The sequence below is a fragment of the Dioscorea cayenensis genome, chromosome 1 (assembly GCF_009730915.1).
Source record: "Dioscorea cayenensis subsp. rotundata cultivar TDr96_F1 chromosome 1, TDr96_F1_v2_PseudoChromosome.rev07_lg8_w22 25.fasta, whole genome shotgun sequence".
NCBI classification, from domain to species: Eukaryota; Viridiplantae; Streptophyta; class Magnoliopsida; order Dioscoreales; family Dioscoreaceae; genus Dioscorea; species Dioscorea cayenensis.
Window position 1 is genome coordinate 17,964,224 of NC_052471.1, and position 5,672 is coordinate 17,969,895.

The 5,672-nt window shown below is 44.0% G+C and overlaps 1 non-coding gene across 1 annotated transcript; it reads right to left on the reverse strand.

Moving 5' to 3' along the window:
• Positions 1-314: 314 nt before the first annotated feature.
• LOC120268350 lies at positions 315-421 on the reverse strand. The gene has a single exon (XR_005538913.1). It is a non-coding gene; the product is annotated as a small nucleolar RNA R71 (small nucleolar RNA).
• Positions 422-5,672: the final 5,251 nt, after the last annotated feature.

Consider the following 5,672-nt stretch of genomic DNA (forward strand, 5'->3'; position numbering starts at 1 on the left):
ATTGTGTGACCCCCGATTACAGCTCTAAACTTCAAGCTAAAGCCGACATTCTTCCAAATGATTCAGTAATAGCGCAGTTTAATGGTTTAGCCGATGAGGATCCAAACAACCATATAGAAAACTTCTTCAAAGGTTGTGATATGCTAAAGATTAATGGTGTATCGGATGATGCTATCAGATTGAAGGCTTTCCCATTCTCTCTCAAGGAAAGAGCCAAGCAGTGGCTACATTCTTTGCCCAAGCCATCCATCACGACGTGGAATAAGATGGTCGAAGCTTTTCTTGCTAGATACTTTCCTCTGGGGAAGTCTGCCAAGCTTCGCAATGAAATTTCATCGTTTGTACAGATGGAGTTGGATTCATTGTTTGAGACATAGGAGCGCTTCAAGGATCTTCTGCGGAGGTCCCCACAGCATGGATTTCCCGAGTGGATGATTATTCAGACTTTATACAATGGGTTGAATCCAAGTACAATGCAATTGTTAGATGCCGCTGTAGGAGGTACAATGGAGAGTAAACCACCGGAAGAGACCCGATAGTTAGTGGAAGACATGGCCATGAAGAGTTATCAGTGGAATGCATGGGAACCAAGGAAATTAGATCTTCTAACTTCGAATAGAGTGGCGGCCATGACTACTTGCTCTAGGTGTGGTGGAGGACATGCTTCCTTCGATTGCCTGACTTCCATTGGTGATGCATCTTCCGTTGAGAAGGTTGATTTTGTGGGTAATGCAATGAGGAACCAAGGAAATCCATATAGCAACACCTACAATCCGGGTTGGAAGAGTCATTCCAATTTCTCGTGGAGCAACCAAGGTCCACAAAAGGAAATGGTACCACCGGGTTTCCAACAACAACAAGCCCCAAACATGGAGAACCGAGTTTCAGGTTTGGAGACCCGAATGACTGATTTGGAGAAGGCCTTGATGAGGTTTGTGCAATTATCGGATACAAGGTTTCAATCAGTTGAGGCTACACTTCGCAACCATACCGCTTCTTTGCACAGTCTTGAAAATCAAGTGGGACAAATTGCAAAGTCTCTATCGGAGAGACCACAAGGAAGCTTGCCGAGTAATACCGAGACAAATCCTAGAGAATATGAGAAGGTGATCACTTTGAGATGTGGTCGTGAGATTGAAGGTAGGCTTCCAAGTGAGAACCCCAATGAACATGCACCCAAGGTCATATAGGTCGAGGAGGGAACATGCAAAGAGAAGGAGGTGGCACCCCCACCTTTCAAGTCAAGAATCCCTTATCCCTCTAGACTGAAGAATAACCTAGGGGATGAACAATATAAGAAGTTCCTGAGTTTGTTCAAGCAACTCCAAATCAATATTACTTTTGTTGAGGCATTGGCTCAAATGCCTAAGTACGCAAAATTCTTGAAGGACTTGTTGACTAACAAAAGGAAGTTGGAGGAGAGTGCTTCAGTGATCTTAGATGTTTCTTACTAGGCAGTGTTGTAAAAGAATATGCCGAACAAGAAAAAAGACCAGGTAAGCTTCATCATTCCGTGTAACATTGGCAATTTGGGTGAAGAAATGGCATTGGCCGACTTAAGGACCACTATCAGCATCATGCCATACACCTTATTTCAGAAGCTAGGCTTTGGAGAGCTTAGGCCCACCCGGATGACTTTGCAATTGGTGAACCGAACGGTGAGACATCCGAGGGCCATCATTGAAGACGTGCTTGTCAAGATGGATAAGTACATTTTTCTAGTTGACTTTGTAGTGTTGAATGTCGATGAGGATGCGGATGTACCTTTGATATTTGGGAGGCCGTTCTTGTGTACTTCTAAGGCATTAATTGACATGGACGGCGAGGAGCTGACACTAAGGGTTGGAGATGATAAGCTCACATACCGCCTCGCCGAGGCCATGCGGCATTCTCTAGATTCTGATGATACTTTTGTATTTTTCTAAAACACTCATCGATAGAGATTATTGACGAATACAAGCGGGGAAATGTTCAACCCCGGATCCATACGAGGGTTTGTTCGACCGAGAGGTGGACAATGAAGAAGTAATGATACTTGGTCCAACAGAAAAAGTACCATCTACTATAGGGATCATGAAGAAGGTGCTCCGAAGATAAAAGAGGGCTAATAGACACCACAGAAACACTCCAAGGTCAGTTAGAGATGGTCATGAACCCGAACAAATTGGATGAACCTTTGCTAGGTGGTCCCAAGCCCGATAATTCATCCCTCTACCTTCAAGAGACTTTTGCTCATCATGCTTTTTAAGTTATGGGTAAGAGGGCAACCTTCATCTATAAACCCGCGTGAGGTAAGACAAGGTACACCAAGCTTAGTGACGTTAAACAAGCACTTCTTGGGAGGTAACTCAAGTGTTTACTGTTTTCTTAGTTGAGTAGTTTAGTGTATGCATGAATAAAGTGTTGAGTGTTGGTGTCTTGATTTTTAGATGCTTTTTCTGTTTTTATTGTGGGTTTTTTTAATGTCATCGTGTGGTTTCATGTGGATTTGGCGAAGTTTTGGTCACTTGAGATAGTTTGCATAATAGGGCATGCTTTGAGTATGTAAACATGTTCAGGAATTTTCTGTAGAGCTTGTAAAGTTTTTAAGGCATCAGATAAAACGCACAGGCGTGTGAAATTTTCTCACGCCCGTGGATTTGTACTGCAAGCTCATCCAGAGAAGACACACGAGCGTCGACAAGCCCCTGTGAGTGACCTTGTCATTTTCGCAAGCCCGTGGGTAATTTCCGCGAGGCATGCATTTTCCTGCACGGACTTAGCAAATTATCACGGCGGACATAAGGGGCGTGGACTCGTTCGCGAACTGCGTGACAAGCGCTACGGGCGTTGGGATTTTCTGCACACCCGCGCGGATCTTTGCAGAAAAGCTCTCTCCATCCCGAGAAGACACAGGGGCGTGCGTTCGCCACTGTGAGTTGGGCCTGTGAATGTCTACGGCCGTGCGTAATTTCTTCTCAAACATGCGAAATACTTAGATGATTCTCTCGGTTGGACCGAGAAGCCACAAAGGGCGTGTGACTGCCCTTGTGGGTCGGGCACATGGGCGTGGGTATTTTCTCGCAAGCCCGTGAGGTTGCATTCGAGACAATGTGTTTTCACGAGAGTCTGAGGGCGTGCATCACCCTGTGAAGTTCTCCTGTGGAGGCCCACGGGCGTGGGTAATTTTCGCATGCCCATGTGGATGTGTAGAACACCACTAGGCACGAGTCCTTTTATATGATCGTCATTTCTGGGTTTCATTCCCTACACTCTCTGATCGGCAGGAGCACATTTACACTTCTTCGCGACTTCGTTACAGCCATTTTTGGAGATATTTTTCACTTGGTTTTCGAAAGCAGATCCATGTCATTTCAACTCATCGAGTAAGCCCTATCTCTTTGTTTTGTTCAGTCAATTCTTGATTTTTAATCCCAGATGAAAACTAGTTAATGTTGCTTTATTTCTACAATTCAGAATAGTTATGGTGTTTAGAATGAAGTTAGACATAATTAAACGAGTGTATTGTTGGATTTTGAAATGCGGCCATGCGTTTTTCAAGCCCCGTGGATCCACACCGAAATGTGGAAATTCCACCGCACCAGCTTAGATTTACGCAGCACTACTATTTAGCTTATTTGATCGATTTTCTTTCAAATTTTGCAAATCTGTGGCACCTCGGTCAAAGAGCAAAGCGGATAAATTTCCGATGAGTCATCTCTTGAGTCCAAGAGCATGAGATTCACTATCCCCTAGCATCAGGCTCGTTTCATGCATTTGTCGAGACTTACATTCGGACTGACTCGATTCTTGGACACAAGCATATTGCAAGATATACAGTAGGGAGGAGAGTTAGCGGATGATGTGGAGGAGTTGGTGTCGGTCAGAGGTTGGGGGACGATTATTGACAATCGAGATCCCGCGTATCCCGTGACACTACACTTGATGTGTTATTGACACGTCAAATATGCATGTAAACCCGCAAGTGCACGGGTGTCAGAGTAATAATCGAGATGAGGGTTATCGTATCCATAGAGGTAGGAAATAAAGACACTTGAGTTGTTTCTTAACTAATGTGGAAGATGAATAGTGATAAGTGTGACAAAATATGAAATAATGAAAATAAAAAGCAACGAAGATAGATGTCACGAGTAAAAGGAGAAGGTAAGGCAATCGATAAAGATAGTGTGCGGATATTAATATGCCTACGATAATCGGTTCAAGTGCAAGAACCTCTATCATACTTCCTAATTTGATGCAACGATGAGTCATGGACATCCTTAATTACATGATCCCAAATCTAAAAGGTCAACCATGCCTAACTCTATACATGTCCTAGAGGAAAGATTGAATAACCTCTCAACCTCACAATCGCATACAGAATTGCAATCGATCTAGGGATTCCAAGTGATAAACCCTATTCCTATGCTACACACCTAACCCTTTGGTCCAGGTGAAAGATCCTTAGCCAAAATTAAGCCCTAGATGCAAAAATCACTTCAATGCTTCACTCCATTGCACTCACAACTAATCCCCAGCGGAAGGTCATCCCTTAGCCCATTCACTCTACTATGGCCGCAAAGAACTCTTGGAACATGGATGTAGGATAGATCATAGCGGAGGAGGAAAGGGGCGCTCCGCTGCACCTCTCGACTCACCCCTCTCGAACCCTCTCGATCTAGCTTTGTTTAACTCTCATGGCGTATCACTCACTCACAACGAGTTCCCAAGAAGAACTCTCAACCCCTAGATGTCACTCTAAGGAGCATTCATGCAATCAAGTCTCAAAGATTGGAACTCACAATAAACATCAATTAATTGAAAAGCATAATAAAGAGGTTCAATAAAAGCGAATACATCCTAGGGTTCTTAGTATGCCCAAGTACCCACTAGGGGTTTAGCTCTCCATGGATCTAGATACAATTAATGAAATTGAATGCTACAAAACAAAAGCTCTAGGTTTTATTGAAAATCCTCCTAGATTAGTCAGAGGTATGATGGTCTTGTGGAGAGTCCTCTACTTGTCGCATAAGATCTTTTGTCGATCCTAGGATACACCTCGCTCGAGATGGGGTCTTGTGAGCTCTCCCACTAACCTTCTTACAAATGGCGCTATGTCGAGCCATAGAGACCTCATCAAAGCTCTAGCCAGATACCTCTCAAAACCCTAGCCACCGCCCTCTCTCAAGTTGGGGAAAAGATGGAGAAAAGAATGTTGAACTAGGGATCGGCTTTTAAGGGCTAGAATGCGAGGGAATCCACACGGCCGTGAAAGCACCCTACGTGGATCAAATGGGCATGTGGAATTTCCCATGCCCATGTGGATCTGCTTTTCCTATTTTCTAGCCGGCTATAAACAGTGCTGGTACAGTATTCTTGCTATAGTTTTGTTATAGTACCCTACTACACAGATCTTGCCGAAAATACTCCCGAATCCATGCTTTCATCGATGCATAGCTGGCCACACATTTCGCTCATGGACTTTAGCTTCTTCAATAGCGGACATGTTGGTGGAGATCTTGTTCTATATGCACAGTCAAAATGCTTGAATGTGGCGCCCTTGTGCCCCCTACAAATAGTTATGCTAACTTCGAATACGGGGAGGTTGGCCGCATTCCAAAACATTCTCGAACCCGACCTATGTCTTAGCATTTTGAAACCTTAGCAGATTTTCTTCCAAATTGGTGCATTCG